The sequence below is a fragment of the Beta vulgaris genome, chromosome 6 (assembly GCF_026745355.1).
Source record: "Beta vulgaris subsp. vulgaris cultivar EL10 chromosome 6, EL10.2, whole genome shotgun sequence".
Lineage (NCBI taxonomy): Eukaryota > Viridiplantae > Streptophyta > Magnoliopsida > Caryophyllales > Amaranthaceae > Beta > Beta vulgaris.
Genome location: NC_079207.1, coordinates 68,875,385 through 68,892,965, shown reverse-complemented (window position 1 = coordinate 68,892,965; position 17,581 = coordinate 68,875,385). Strand labels below are relative to the sequence as shown.

The 17,581-nt window shown below is 31.3% G+C and overlaps 1 long non-coding RNA gene across 2 annotated transcripts; it reads right to left on the bottom strand.

The window, feature by feature from the left end:
* Positions 1 to 9,841: 9,841 nt before the first annotated feature.
* On the bottom strand, positions 9,842 to 17,357 carry LOC104888339 (uncharacterized). 2 transcript variants are annotated; one of them, XR_008969774.1, is made up of 6 exons: positions 17,042 to 17,357; positions 15,284 to 16,793; positions 13,832 to 14,651; positions 12,529 to 13,727; positions 12,230 to 12,300; positions 9,842 to 10,146 (listed from the first exon to the last, which is right to left on the bottom strand). It is a non-coding gene; the product is annotated as an uncharacterized LOC104888339 (long non-coding RNA). The 2 variants fall into 2 exon arrangements; XR_008969773.1 differs by having other exon boundaries at positions 15,284 to 17,357.
* Positions 17,358 to 17,581: the final 224 nt, after the last annotated feature.

Genomic DNA, 17,581 nt, shown 5'->3' with positions numbered 1-17,581 from the left:
TGTAAAAGGAAGGTAACTGATAGAAATATATCAGAAGAGTGTATTGTATTTGAATTGCAATGTATCGATTATGGATCCGGGTGCACAGTAACTAATACTATTAGGAGGCAATAATCACATAAGCATGATAGTATTTGTTTTATATTTTCATGTTCTTTTTATTTTTTTATTCTTGTGTTTTTTTTATGTCTCAAGTCTTATATGCACGTGTTCTGTTATAATATGTATGATATTTTGTGTTTCATATCTTCATGTTCTTTAAGTGTTTTAACTCATATTTATGATTATTAATAGTTTTTGTTTCTTAAGTCTTATATGCACATGTTCTTTTATAGTCAATATGATATTCTTTGTTTGATATTTTCATGTTCTTTTTAGGTTGTTATTCATTTTTGTGATTTTGAATAATTTTTTTGTTTCTCAAGTCTTATATGCGCATGTTCTTTTATAATCGGTACGATATTCTTTACTTGATCTCGTCATATTCTTTTTTCGGTTTTATTCAATTTTTTAATTTATAATTGTTTTTGATATCTCGCAGGAAAATAAAAAATATTGTAAGGTTTTAAGCTGTGAGAAAAATTATAAAAGATTATTTCGCACAAAAAAGTAGTACACAAAAATTTTGTTTTCACAAATTATCCTTTTTCTTAGGGGAGTAATATGTTCCTTTATTAATTAATTATGTAGTGTTCTTTTCATATAAATATTTTATTCTAATTTAACTTGCAATATACTTTTTTACATAATTGGTGAAAAGTGGTCTGTTAGTGGAAAAATGTGATAGTAATTCTTTGATTTAGATAAGAGTAGATTTTTTTTTTTAATTCACATGATACCTTAGTAGTTAAGGTGATAGATTTAAAATCCATCCAAATGAATCATGATGAGTTGGTTTGGGTTATTTTTATTTTGAGTAATAAAACTTGTGCACTGTCTGAGTTAATCTAGGAGGATTTTTTTTAAAAAAAATCATGCTTGTTAACCGGAAACAGTTAGGGCCTGTTCTCTTCGGCATAAAACAGCTGAACTGAACTGAACTGAACTTATCAAAGCTGAACTGAACTGAACTGAACTTATCGGAGCTGAACTGAACTGAACTGAACTTATCAAACTGAACTGAACTGAACTGAACTGAACTGAATGAACTGAACTGAACTGAATTGAATTGAATTGAATTGAATTGAATTATATTACATTGAAATAAATTGAATGTAATAAATATATAAATAATATTTTAAACAATAATAATATGAATATTAAATAATAATTATAATGATAAGTAATAATAATGAATAATAATAATAGTAGTATTTTGAATATTTTTAAATGATAGTTATAAATAAATAATATTAATAATCATAAATTAATAATAATAATAATAATTAATGATAGTAATGATAATTAATAATAATTATTTTATATTATTGTATTAATATATTAATACTTGACGATGATATATAATAACAATAATATCTAAGAAGTAAATTAATATTACTATTTTAATAATTATATTTAATAACTTAAAAATAATTAGTAATAAAAATAATGATTGGGTTGGACCGCGAAAATTATACAATAAACCGTCTTGAGCGATTTGATTGGTTTATGGGCTAAAAAAAGTGGGTTTATTTGTGCTTTGACCTAAACCATGTTCCTCCTAATAATAATAGTAATAATAATTAGTAAAGCTACAATAAAAAATATATAGAAACAACAATAATAATAATAATATAATAATAATATAATACTTAATAGTAATGATATATATTTAAAATAATAATAATAATAATAATAGTAATTAGTAAAATAAATTATACCATAATAATAATAATATTTAACAAAATGGTTATAAAAGAATAGAGCTGAGCTGAACTGAACTGAACTGAACTGAACTGATCTGAACTGAACTGAACTTATTGGAGCTGAACTGAACTGAACTGAACTTATTGGAGCTGAACTGAACTGAACTGAACTTATTAGAGCTGAACTGAACTGAACTGAACTGAAAATAAGCTGGGGAGAACAGGCCCTTAGAACTTGTTGTATCTTGCGTTTCATTTCAAAAAAGTTGCGTTTTGGAATGGGTGCACATAGCTCTATGTGCACTCTAGTCCATGTACTTATTTGCGTTTGAATCGAGCAAACTTGCTTCTTACCAATGATAGTATTTGTAAATATAAATTTCAGTGTGTAACTTGGACAAAATTAACAATTGCAGCGTATGAGAGAAAATTCACCCAATATACATTAAATACATCTTAGGTGAATATGGACTTCACTATACTTAACAGTGGAATGGAGTTCTCTCACAACTTTTTTTTAATCTAAGGGTACAAAGAGGACCCAAACTATCAGATTTTTCACCGTTTGGGACCTGATCTTTTTTTGTACACCGTTTGGGACCTAAAATGAGATTCTGAGCATAAATGTTAACCTTGGTTAACTTGTGGGCCCAGTTGACAATTAAAACCCCAAAAAGCTATCATTTGTTGTTTTTCCCAAAAAAAAATTAAGAACTCAAGAACCCTAACCCAATTTTTTTTTCTCTCTCCTCCGTTATTCTTTCTTCCCAGATCTTCCTCATTTGTTCACCAATTTCTACCAAAATTTACCACAAATTCGCTTATTTATGTTTTTTTCGAGTTAATGGGATCATTATTTTGTGGGTTTGAACCATTTATGGTTTACGATTTCATTTTTTTTGGGAAAAAACATCTGAAATCATTCAAATTGGAAGAAGAAGATGTTCAAACCCAAAAATCGAATTTTTCAGTTTGAATCTAGATGTTTCAAACCCAAAAATTTGTTTTTTTGGGTTTTTAGCACAAGATATGTTCAATGTGGATGAATCTCGAAGTTGGTCTTCGTCGTATGGTCTCTCTTTCTCACTCTTGAACTCTCTTTTTCTTGTGGATTTTTTTTTGGATTTGTTGTATTGTTCGAATTTTTATGGGTATGTTTGATTTTTGTGGTATGATTTTGTTGTGATTTTTTGTTGGGGTTGTTCTTATTTTCCAATTGGAATTGTTCAGATTTTTTTGGGTTTTCTTTCGAATTGTTTTGATTTTTTTGTTTGAATTGTTTTTATTTTTGGGTCGTATTGTTTTGTATTGCTGTTCGAATTCTTTAGATCTTCAAGAATGGAGCAATAAATTCGAATTTTTCTAATGGGCTTGTGATAAATGTGAATTTGGCAAATGGGGTTTTTCATTTTCATTCAGAAAACTAAAAAAAAAGGATCTAATTAGTCTTGTTCTTTTGGGGTTTTAATTATCATTTTTTTTGAAGCTTTGGAGAAGATGAGAATGGAGATTGAACTTTTAATGGAGTTTATTTTTTGTGGTGTTCTTGTACTTTTTGGATATTAAGTATTATTTATTTTATCTTAATTGTTTTTTTTGTGTTTGTTTGTTTTTATAGCTGTATTTCAGGAACTAAAAGTTCCATAAATTCCAACGGTTACTTTTTAATTTAAATTTTGCTTTTTTTTTGGTCTAGTTAACCTCAGTTCAGTTAACGTTGAGTTAACTTGCCGGATTCTTGTCATCAGGTCCCAAAGGGTGAAAAAAATAGTTGTAGGTCCTGAATGGTGAAAAACCTGATAGTTTGGGTCCTCTTTGTACCCTTAACTCAATATACTTTTGACAAACTTCAAATTTTACAGATATAGAGACCAACTTTTTCTTTCACTAATTATGAGATCAAGTTAAAATTTATTTTTGCATTTCGAATTTTCTAGATCAACCATTAAATATAGGTACAATTTTCCTTAATAAAATGAGGATATGAAAGGATTTTTTTTTTTGCGATGGGAGTATATTAGAGAAAAAAAGATGTTTTGTAAAGGATACAAGCACTATATTTTAGAACAGATAGAGTAACATGTAGTAAAACATATTAAAGGTCAAAGAAGTACATTGACAAATGCACACAGTTAAAGTACGTAAAATATATAAATGCGGACGGAGTATAGTTTTTAGAACATCATGACTTACTATCTAGCATAGTGCATACTGATAGTTTAATTGAGTTTGGATTGGCAATTTGGCATCTCATAGTGAGATGTCAAAATACATCTCACACAAAATTTTTGGTACTAAAACTAAGTCAAAGTGATACCAAAATAAAGTCCTTTGATATCAAAACCAAAGTAACTTTACTTTGGTACCAAAGTAGAAGTTTGGTATCAAAGTGAAAGTTTGATACCAAGGTTACATTTTGATACCAAATGACTCTATTTTGATACCACTTTGACTTAGCTTTGGTTTCAAAATTTTGTGATATGTCATTCTGACATCTCACTATTAATTATTAATACTTTTTTTTTTTAGTATAAGTTTATCTTTACTTCTTTTAAATAAAAAAAATAGTTTAATTGAGTTTCGAGTTGCTTCATGCGTTGTTTGGTTGTTTTTGATGCATTTTAAAGAATAAGGACAAGTGGACATCTCATACCGCTTATTGGGCCTATGGCAATGGGAGCTTGAGAAATTTGTTCTGAGCCCCCTAGCAAAGCATTTGTTTATTAATGAGTCGAAACTAGGATTTGAATGTCTGAATTGGGCCTTGGGGGGGATAAATCTCATGGATTATATATTTATATTCGTGGTTGTGGCATTGTGGGGAGGAAAGGTTTTTGAAAAAAGTTTTACGGGTGAGGTAGTAATAGTAATGTGGTTTAGAGTTAAATTGAAAATCATATATAATATTAAAGCAAGAAAAAATCATTCAATGTGACAGTCAGCAGTGAAACGAGGCCTCACAATGCACGCCAAAGAATTGAAAGTCGAAACATTGTAGTAATTGAACATGTGGCGTTCTCCCAAATCAATGTATTCCTAATTTGATACAATATACTCCGAACACTATCTTTAGGATTCTTAACTAGTTATTAGGCCCGGGCTACGGCCCGGATAAGGAAAATTTTCATTTATTAAAATTATAATTTAAGATGATAACACTAAATATTATTTGGTCTAGTGGTTAAGACTTTAGTGTATGTTCTTGAGGTCCCGGGATCAAACCTAATACTATGCAATTTCTAAAATTTTTTTATTGTTGTGGATTACATGGAGTAAAACTCCCTTAGGGAGAGCGCCACATGACACCGTTTCTGACTTAGGCACACCTTTTAATATATTAGTATAGATTGATACAAATCAATGTATTCTTAATTTGTAAAACTACCAATTTTTCACGACCATTTGTTATGGAGCTCAATCAGTTGGAAATTATAATTCTTTTTATCAAAAGAATGTAACTAAGGGAAATTATAATACTATTATCACAGAAAAATGTTAATTATTTTTTAATTAAACATGATCTTTAGCAATATTTTTGATAAATGTTAATTTCATCAATCATACACAAAGAATGTATGTACCTATTTTAAGAATATGATTTTGCCTTATTTGCTTATTGGTAAAAGTTAATTTGAGAAAGTGTACCTAAAGAGCATACCCACATATTATGAAAATATATGGCTTAAGCCTTAATGTACTCCTTATTTGTATAACTGTTAATTTTACGACCATTTTTTCTATTAAAAAAATCGTTACCTTTTTTGAAAAGTTAACACCATCTCACATATTATTGGGGAATTATATCCAATAAAAATAGCCACATATACTCAAAATATATTAGATATGAATTGGCGTAATTTATGGAATATGGACATATGGTAATACTAACATTTTATTTTAGATTATACAGCAGATTTGGTGCCAAGTTTCAAGCAATATGATAGAAATTCATTCACAATCCACGAAAAAGAATCAATATAATGTTACGAAATATTGCAATTTTATATTTCATAAAATTCATTCCAAAAAACTATATAAATTTCGAAAGCAAAATCAAAGCTATTAACAAATTGGTTTTATATTATCTCTTAATTAACAAATCGTTTTTTGAATATTATTCTAAAAAAACACAATTGATTACAGGTCCTATATATTACTGATATCAATTCTTTAACGGTGACTACAATAGAATACATAAATAATCTCATTACTTAATAAGATACACGTTGACTATGGATGCAACTATCAAATTGACAAAGCTAGGCAAACTCCAAATACTTCAAGCAACTGACAACATTGAAATAGGTACTGTCATGGGATAGCATTATCATGAGTAATGTCATGGGATTTCCTTTACAAATTTATACTATAATGCATTGCCATTACCACCATTTCTGACCACTAACCAGACAAATCGCAAGTGTCAATGAGATGACGTAAGAAATTTAAATGATGTAAGAATTGTATTGTATTAAAATGTATAAAAGTGACAATTAAGTCAATAAAATGACAATGAATGTGTAAAAAATGACACTAGAAATAATTAGAACATGTGAATTGTAGTGTAAGGGCAAGATAATAGAAATCAATAAAATGACTATAAAAGTCTATTATAGTATCTAGTGTTTATAAAATGAAATGTATAAATTGTAATGACTTTAAAATGTGTAGAAGTCACAACTAATTAATAAATTAACATAAAATGTCCACCGAATGACACTCTAATAGTTTATAAAATGACATGAGCTGTATTGACTCTTATATGTATAATGACAATATATAGAAGTATTAGAATTTAGAACTATAGAAGTCAACAAAAAGACAACAAAAGTCCAAATATTAACATCAAATGGCTATAGAAATGATACTACAAGCTAAGGAATATTGTTTACATGGCTACATGCTATGCTATGATATGATCTACAAGTTACAACTCTATGCTTAGGTTATATGTTTAGTTCACCTGAAATTTTCTAATCTGAACTTATCTGATCTGAACTTATTTTTTCTGATCTGATCTGATTATAAGATCTTATCTTTTAGTTTTTTCTCAATATATAAGAAAAAATATTGTCATGTGGGGTCTTGTTTGATTCGTCTCAATGAGTACTTTATTAATATTTAATTATTATAATTTTTACTAATATGTAATGAAAGATATTTAATAGTATAATGATTTTTAAATATAAGCAAGATCTGATCTGAACTTACTTTTTCTAAACTAATCTGATATGATCTGATCAAATTTGAAATAAGCAAAAATAAGATGAATTAAACATAACCTTAGCGTTACACTAATTAAGCTAGCTGCAATTAGACCAGACAAGCTCTCACAGGACGGTTAGTTTTATAGAGAAACTTTGAAATCTTGCATATTTTGATGGCTTTGTTTAAGATGTAAATGATTGACCACCTTAGTTTTGCTGCCAAGTGTCGAATGTTATGGCCTAACAGTAATACTTCTAATGCAAAAAAGCCAAAACGACAATACACCAATTACATTGTCTACATTCTTTTTTTCAGGAATGTTCCATGGGGCGTGCCGATGGTTCACATGCTAACCATACAAACTATAGAAAGGTCATGTGAGTTGGATTTTTCTTTTAATGGAGGGTGAAGAACCTGAATATATCTTAATTTCCACTATTTTTGTTCAATATTTACGGGTCAGACACTTGAAAACAAGGAATGAAAAAGGTTGAAAATCCCTATCTTTAACGAAATATTTGAACTCAAAACCTTTAAGATTTGATATAAAATTCTTACTAAGTGAGTCAACCTTTACTTGATATATGTGAGTTGTATTTAGAAATGCTACTTTTCAAGTTACTAGTTGTTTGGTCGCGCGCTACGCGCGCGCATGGCTAGTAGTAACCAAATTGACGTCAATGCGGGTCAAATGGCTATAATGTCTTGTATTATAAGAATTGTCCATTTTTGTCACGAGAAGCACATTATTTTTTCTTGTGGTAACTTCATTTTTTTATCTAATACTCCCCCAACATTTTCTTTTCATATGGCCATATTCCCCAAGTTAGTTCTATATTTTTTCAAGAGAATCGTCTTTAGACTATCAAGGTAGAAATTATTATATTCTGAAAAAACTTTATCTCTCTATATATAATACTGAAGCTCAACACAATAACATTTTCAAATGGAATACCAAACAAGCCAAACGTAAGCAACATATTATACAAAGATGTTTTGCCAATACTAAATCTGATATTTGAACTTTCCATTTTAATTGTAAGAATCCAACGAGGCCATATGATTACATTAAGATGAAAATAAAAAAAAGTATATATAAGATTAATTCCCCTCTTGTATACCCTTTTGATATGAGAAATGCTCGTTTTACTTGGTCCCTCCATCCTCTTGCTCTCTCCTTCCTTCCCCTTTATCCTTTTCCACTCATAAGTAAATATTATGATTTAAGCGAGTCCGTATAATTGGACTAAAATGAAAGAGAAAGTATTCAGTAAGACTAATTCCCCTCCTATATTACCTCTTCATATTAGAAAATCTCATCCTACTTGGTCCTTTTGTCCTCTGCCTCTATCCTTTCGTTCCCATTTACACCAGTGTTTTTTTTATTTGCTGCATTATTTTTGCGCAGTTTTCAAAACCTTATATAACTCTTAATATCTTTTAATTTAGTTAAGTAAAAATTATTTAAATAAAATTGATATTATAAATCTACACATTGAGACGATTTAACAAGACCACACATGACTATTTTTTCACTTTTAAAAAAATCAAAATAATCGGTCAAAATTAGTGGTTAATTTCCCAAAACAAGAATGTAGCAAATAAAAAATAGAGGGAGTAAATTTTTCTCTCCACTTCCCCTTTGTTTTGCAATTTTTAGAAAGACATATATTTTACATTATTTCCATCATAGATTAGGGTTAAGTTTATTCGTTTTTCGTTAAGGAACCGAATTAAAAAAGGTCTTATGTTCAATTTTGAATTGTAGTCATTAAAAAGGGATAACATGAAGTTATATTCCTGATGTCTACTTCTTTATGAATGAATGTGTTATTTATTTGGATCTATTTTACTCATTAATCTGTCATAGAAGTATGTAATAAGGATGTTCATGCAAATACTCTTTTAGTTGAGTTGCTTTTTTAATTTTAGTAACTATTGTATTTTTATAAAAAATTATATTTTAGATATCTAGATACAAAGTCAAACAACTCCAATTCAAAATTTACTACTTCCTCCGTTTTTTTTAGATGTTACACTTTCTATTTTAGAAAATTTTAAATTAGATGTTACATTTTTATTTTGGGTAATAACTTCTCTCTATCTCTCTCCTATCACATGTTCACATGGGGCCCTTTTGTTTTTCATTCTCTCTATCTCTCTCCACTCCAAAAATTACCTAGGAGTTCGTGATTTGAAAAATGTAACATCTAATAAAAAACGGAGGAAGTATTTCTTTATCTCATGCTATTGTTAATTTTTTTTCCCTCTGTTATTCAACCTCTCAGACCTTTTTATATAAACCACTCCTCTCTTCCTTCCATCTTCCTCTTTCTCATAAAAAGCTAGGGGTAGTAGTTTGGTGTTGACATTGGTCAAATAATTTATGTCTATTTATTTTTGAATATATAAGAAAACTATATACGCCATTATAAATCGAGTTATATGAGTACCTTTGCCTCCAACATATAGTGAATATAATAACATTCTAACATGTCCTAATGGTATAGATATTTTCAGTAGCCACTTAACTCTATACTAACATCACTAATGAAACAGCTCCATGTAAAGATTCATGGGTGCTTGTTCAAACAGATTAGTTATGAATTATTTAAGTAGCAAAGAGCAATTCACATAAGACCCAAACTAAGAACACAGAGACGATTGAATCTAAAAGCAATGTATCTAGCTTTAAGAAAAAGGCTAAATTCACCTGAGATACGCTAGTTCATTGTAAAAATTTAAGCTGAACTTGCTTTCTAAATAAGAATAGCCCGTTGTAAAAAATTTAAGTTGAACTTGCTTTCTAAATAAGAATTCACCTTAGATACGCCAGTTCATTGTAAAAATACACTCAACATGGACATTCAAGAAAGAATAGCCCATTTGACGCTTAAATTACCAAAAACAATACTAAAAGAGTAGAACCACAGCTAATATTTTCACATAGATCTACATAGGAAAAAAGAGAGATGTGTCCAACTCTGCATTAACATAAAAACACTCAACAATATTGTACTGTTCCTCTCCTTTCTCCGCCCTCCTTCAAATGAATACTTCAATGGTGATGAGAGGGTCCTTTACAGTGATGATCTCAACATCATCCCGACCATATGAGTGTTTCTCCCAAATCCTGTGTAGATCCAACAATTTAGATTATTTGAGATCAAAGCATCAATACAGACAAATATGTTAAGAGTTCAAATTAGAGACTTTTAAAAAGAAGAAAACATTTTCCAAGCCTTTTAAGCTTATGATGCAGGTATAGGGGGGATATTGAGCAATAGGGTGTATTCTTTTCTGCCCTTGTCATTTGAGATAAGGCAAAAACAAAGAAAGGGAAAAGGTTTGGGTAAAGCGAATAAGAGAGAAGATAAACAAACAAACGAATGCAGAGATGAAAGAAAACGCCTCTGTAAAGTTTTGAACATTAGACCTAAAGAAAGATTGTTCATTACCACTGGTCTCATTTGTAATTTGTTGATTTCATGAGTGGATAATTGGAATAAATCAACATAAGCCTTCACTTACTCCAAATAGAATAAAGGTATTCTATTCTAATCATACATTTATACCAATCAAAATATATGACGAGGCATCCATATAACACAAAATTTTCCCACAGAAAACTTCTTAGAAGAATTCAGCATGTAAAGCTATAAGCTATTAACAAAAAAAAAAGTGCTTTAAAACAAAAGGGGCTTTCAGCATAAGCACAAAGACTCACCCATTTAGGAAGAAGTTGAGTTAAGAGTTAGCAGTCTCAACTCTCAAGTGCATTGTTTGTAGCCTTTTCTTCCTTCCTTTAAGCTTTCTTTCTCTTTCGGTCTAACTGAGGTTCTTTTGAATTCAGGTCATTGCAGAAAGTTCTTAAGGAAAAGAAAGGTTCTCATCAATGGGCTGAAATATCTAAAATCCTTCGAAGAGGTTGTAATATTTTAGAAGCTTGGTTATTAAGGTTATACAAATTCTATATATGACAAAAATATGTCACAAAGTCGTAAAACGGGTTCATGTTGTCATTAGAAAAAAGAGGTACATGTTATGGGCATCATGCAGTTGCTTCAAGAGAAGATAAAAAACAATTTAGCAAAGGCCTGATGCTGCTTAGACCTAGTTAGAATTTTTCTACATTTGTGCAAGATCTAAAGACTTGATGCTGCTTAGACCTAATTAGATCAAAAACATTTTTCTTGTCGATTTATTAGGTTTCATGTTTAAAAAAACTTTTGGTGTTGAAACAATTATAATAAGCTAACCTTGCCTATTAGAGAAACAAAAGGGGACTACTCAACTTGCTCCTAGAAAAAATATCCAGAGAAAAATAAAACAAAATTTAGAAGAACGAACAGAAATTATACTGCAAATCACTTGTGAACATAGCCAAACAACGGTCAAAATGAAAAATTGTCATAAATAGAAAAGGCAAGGAAGACAAGAACGAGGAAAGAGGAAAGGGAAGATAGATACACAAAGAAGAGGAGACAAAGACAGAGATCTTGCAACTCAGATTAGCCTATAAATGGAGGGATGAGATTCACCAATTCCTTATGAATAAAAAATTTCAAGGTTTCTCCCCCAAAGCACTATTAAAATGAATAGTGGAGAACTTTCCACTTTTAAAAGGTTTGAACGCAAAGATGCTTGAGAGAACAGGTGTTGCCAAACCCATAACATCTAACACTCAAGGCTCAATAATTCTTTTGTGTTTTCCTTCCAAATGGTTGAAATATTCAAGGTAACGAACCCATAACAAATCTTGTCCATTTTTTGCAGTCATTTTGGAACAGCTTATATCTAGATCTCTTCGCAATTAATAACTGAAAAGGAGTAATTTAGGGGTAAATGACATAAGAAACCTCTTGTCTACTGCATGCAAAGAGCTTAGGGAAAACTTTCAAAAATGAATTCAATTAATGAAAATAAGCACCACAAAAAATGCTAGCTAAGCAACAAATTAAATATAAAGGGAAATTGGAAAAGAAGAGCTCCCCGGAATGCCTAGAGTGTGATTGAATACAGATAGACATCTGACAAAGACCTTTTAACTTGCTTTTTTAGATAACATACCTACCACTTTTTAAGATCAAGCATCAAGAAGTATATCATATTTATTAGCATCTAGAACAGCAAAAAAAACCAGGCACAAATTGTAAATTCAAATCAATCTCCAAACAATAACCAAAAAGACAGAAAGAGAAGAAAAAAGACTATACCTTTGTCACTCAAATATGCTCGACTTGAACCCATTCCTTACATCAAGATAGTGAATAACATTTTGATATGACTGCAATTTGCAAAATTGAAACACTAAGTTACATTAAAGGGAGGCATACAGGTCCATATTTAGTTTATAACATGGAATTCACGTCTGTGTTAGGATTCACAACAATGAATACTAATGGCCAACAAAATAATGTAAACATAACCCACATTTTTCAGAACTCAGGAAAATACGAACTTAGATCGATCCCCAGTCATATGGTTATTCTATAACGGTTGAATAGAGTATTACCTCACTTGAAGCCGCCTTAAAACGGACATAGATAATAGATGCTCTCCACGCCTTCAGAAACAGCAGGGTTATTGCCACCAATGTTCTGTATCACTCCATGAACCTAATCAAAGACAGCTTGCATAATCAAGCTTTAATCACTCTAAGCACAAGAACATAAAACAACTCACATCTAAAGTAGATGATACACCTGAGATATCTGAGGACTGACCGGACATGGGATCATCCACTAAGCAAAAAACTGATATAATTGGCAAAGAAAAAGAAAATTACAATAAAAAATTTAACATTGAAAAAAGATCCTTGGTTTTGTGGTGCGAAAATAAGATGATCAATTGTAGGTTAAAAGATTTGTGTAGGAATACTCCTCTAGCTGTAAACACCCATCATGTATGTATTTCTAACAAAATTATAGGAGACCTAATGCATTTGTATCACAGGAATATGTAGCTAAACAACCAATTATTAGAATTCCTGAAAGGCATGTGTACCGTAGTTTAGATGCAGAATACCTTCTCCAAGTACTTCTGTGATCTACTGAGGTATGAAGGCACTTTTCTGTACTTGGAGAAGGTATTCTGTGATAGTTGATACTTTTCTGTACTTGGAGAAGGTATTCTGTGATCTATTGAGGTATGTGTCACAGAAAAGCTTGTTGATATCACGCACTTTTCTGTAAAGCTCAGCGGGAAGAATTGGTTTCTGGGTAAATTAAGGGATGGATTAGAATGATAGACCATAATTGTAGGCCCCTCGATGCATAATCCACTGAAGGAAAATATGGTAATTCCTAAAATAAATTGGTCATTTTTTAACGCATTCTAAACATGATGTGCATGTATTTAACTTAGTTTTACACACATCAAAATGCTCAATAAGATACATTGAACAGACAATGTATACAATTAGATTTTAACCACCGTGAATGAGAATGATGTAAGCATAGCAATGCTTGAACTTGAAAGAAGAGATCTTCAAACTTCAGATATATTATTATACCGTGTATGTCAATTTTCAGCCTTTTGGTCATAAGTAAATACTATCTATCAAAAATGCAAAGAGTGATGATATTCATCATTACCCATGAGTTGTATGACATGTCTCATGGGCAGTAGCTAGAGCGAAAATCATAAGCTTCCACTTACTATTCATATTTAGTCAATCTCATTTTGTACCCTCCAATTCAAAGCGTCAACCAACTGCAGAAATTTAACATGTCAGAAAAACTTCAAAATTAGTGTAGTCCACAAAGAAACTTTACACCGTATGTAACAGAGTATCAACTGAGATCAATATCATTTACCATTTTGTGTGCCTTGTGAACATTCCATTCCCTAGCTCTAAGAAACCAAGTAAGAGTCTCAGTTGGGTACCCCTGATGCATATTCTGAAATACACGATAGAAAGAAAGGGCAACTTAGTAAAAGCAATCCTAGTCTTTAAACTCCGAAAAATATAAACACTACAATCTTTCACATAACCAGCACAAGAAACAGAACCGTGATCACCATCAACTCTAAATCCATGTAATAACAATCATAAACTGGAGCTGCAACAAAATTCAGTCAACTTGATATTATCGGATCAAGAATCCTCCAAAATTTGAACAGCAAACAGAATACAACCATCACCAATCACCATATCCATCAACAAAGTTAGGAATTCGCATCTCGTGCCGCAAACTATGAAGATCATGCAGAAGTTTGGTGGTAGATCTAGTTGATATAGATAATTCTTCAACCACCCACATATTGATGATAGTTTACCAGATCAAAGCTTTCAAACCAAAGAACCATTAAACAGTGTCGGTGTACCAGAAATTCCAATAGCAATGATGAAATTGTTACTAAAGCTTTCCACCCATCTAGCTACTATGACACTCAATTATCTATGTAAAGATGAGGAAAAGTCAAAATTGGTGACTTTTTAACCAATTTCATCAGACCAATTCAACCAAACAAGCAATAATTATTTCCAAAATAGCATTAAATCACAGAATTACAAGAGATTTACACCAAATCAGATCAGGATAATTAAAAATACCCAAAATTACTAAAAAAAATATGAAAATATAGTAGAATTAGCTCAACTGACCTGAAAAGTGTGCTTTAGTGACTCATCAACTGCATCAAAAAAACCCCATTTTCAGAAATCAGTCAAGGTAGATCAAAGATCAGAACTTTATAATATAACTACAAAAAATTTGGGGAAATTTAATTGGTAACAATAACAAAAAGAACATAAATAAAGAGATAAAAGAGAGTACAAACCTTCTTCCATTAAACACTCAAATTGTTTAAAAGCATCATCATTGGCGATACCCATTTCGAATTTGCAGCCAAAAACCCACTACAAATTAGCAAGAACACAAAAATAAGAAAATTAAAAAAACCCACTGAACATCTGAGATGGGTCCCTTAAATTGAGTTCTTTAAGAACCCTTTTCAATCCTGAAGAGATTTGAAGCAAAAACCAAGGAGAGGTGTAGAAACAAGATCTCTCTCTTCTTCCTCCCAGTTTTTTTTATCATCATCATCTCCTCTCTAACATCCAATTTTCAAAAATGATCTCTCTTTTTCACTCATCTTCATGCTCGTTTTCCTTAAAAGTATTTCTTCATGATCAGAAATGTCCTCTTGCCACGCATATATTGGAACCTACTCCTCTTTCTTCAAGAATGTGTTCTCTGCCTTCCGTAATAATTACACAACACTTGGTATTATCATAACATTAGCCACAGTAAGTCAGTAAGTACCTTAATATGAACTACTTCATCATCCTTAATCACCAAAACCTTTTCTGTGTGTTCAGCAAGAGCATTAGCATCATTCGAGAGAAAAAGTTCTTTTGGCAGCCCATTCTTCAAAATTTTGAAGTCGGGAAGTGATCCTCCAGCACATCTTCTGTTAATTCCTGAATAAGTGTAGTTCCTGAATCAGTTAGTGGTAACATCAGGAAGAAAGATCAAGCAAAAGCCACAGACCTAAAAACTCAAGGCAAACATGCATGCACTAATTCTACTTACTAAAAGGTAGAATGAACAACCTCAGCAGGATTAGAACTTATCAAGATTCACAAAACATTTGAGTTTTCTGCATACGACGATGACCCTCCACCGAATCGATACATGATAAGAGTTGTAGTAAGCCCAACAATAAAAGCCATATAAATAGCCAAAGATATTGAAAAGAATGAGCCTGTAGTATCATTGAAACAAGCAAGTCGAAAAACCTTCATTGAAGCTCAACAACTAAGGTCCTTAAAACAAATAGAGCCAATCAACATTTATCAATAGTACATGGTGCTTCGCTCACCCATGTCAAACTATCATCTAGGGTCTCTTGGATACGACAGACGAAAACTTTTGTCTTATGTATAATAGATAACAGGACAAACAAAGACATGAGGTCTAGATACCAATCTCCCCTCAAGCACCAATTATCTGTGTGAAAGGATGAACATCCCAGAAATACCTACCTAATACAGAAGTCAACCCTTCAACGGTTCTACCCATCTATTTCGTTTGGATAATATATCTAGCTCCATTTGAAAATAACATCAAAATATATGGTAAAATTCAAGATTCTACTTTTAGTATCTTACACTACAATTCACAAATATTATAAAGTTGCTGAATCCTAAAACTTGCAGTATCTGGAAGAAGGGAGCCAAGCCATGATGAAGTTTGCTCAATCATAAATCAGATAGCACATTCGAACTTTGCTTTTTTGATATCCATTGCTTTAATTAAAATCTGAAGTCCAATGTATTTTATGAGACAACAAAAAGGCAGAAACCAAGAGACAATTAATCAAACATATTGATTATGAACTGTAACATTTCATCACATACACTATTCGACAGAACAAAGATGTGTAGCACGGCAACGTCCTGTATCGAATGCAAACCTCTTAATAGAGAGGATTTCAAGGAGAGATAATACAACTTCTCACAAAGATGAAAGAGAGAAATAAGTATTCAACCATATCAAAACCAAACAATTTTACACTACAATTAACAAATATTACCTCAAAAAAAATGAAATTTAAACATAGGGCTTAGGAAATAAAACAGTTCACATGGCTCGTTTGGCGGCGACAGTGACTGGGGTTCCAGCGGGTTCGTGGCTCAGGGTTCCGGGGGGCGATCGTGGCTGGCGTTCCTTCGTTTCTCACTTTCTCTCTCTTCTTTTCCTTGGTTGATTTCTTGTGTTTCCTTCATGCTTGCTGCAGCTGCACTATTTCTTCATCAATTCTAGTTGAAGCCTGCACATCTTTCTCAAAGGTTCATAACCCAAAGAATATTATGAGAATTCACAACAGTCATAAGCTTGTAGATAACATACAAATGCAGAAACCCACAAAATAAAGCAAATTTTAATACAAAATTATCAATAATTTTGACAAAATAAATAGCAAGTTCTTCAAACACACTATTCCAAATCCTAATTTCAAACTACTCACAGCTTACTATAAATCAATTGACAAAGCAAACAAATAGATAATTTGCGCACCTCAAAGTTGTCATCTTTCATTTTCTCCGATTGTAATTTTAATGGGGTGAACAAATAGAAGAATTTAGAAGAAAAATAAGAAGGAATAGCAATGAAGAAAGGAGATAGGACAGAGGAGAGAGAAGATAAAGACAGAGAGAGGACATAGAATAGACGCGAAGGAGAGGAGATAAAGCAAAAAGATCGTGCGGCTAAAATGGAAGAACAAATGAAGGGCTCAGATTTGCCAATCTTAGGAACAGTAAATTTCATGCTTTTATCACCCAAAACACTATTTATTGCTACAGTAGCAAACTTTGCCACTTTTAAAAGGTTATGGATTATGGATATAGGAGATAAAACTAAGGAAGTATTTTGTTAGGATAAAAAGTACACTTATGGTAAATTTGTATTTTAAAATTTAATTTTATGAATGGAGATAAGACGAAGTTGTCCAGAGTAGCTTGTGATGGTCTAGTGATATTGCATCAACTTTGATTCCAGGGGGGTCTTACAGTCGCGTCTCCCCCCTTGCAATAAGTATTCTCAATTTCCCCCTTC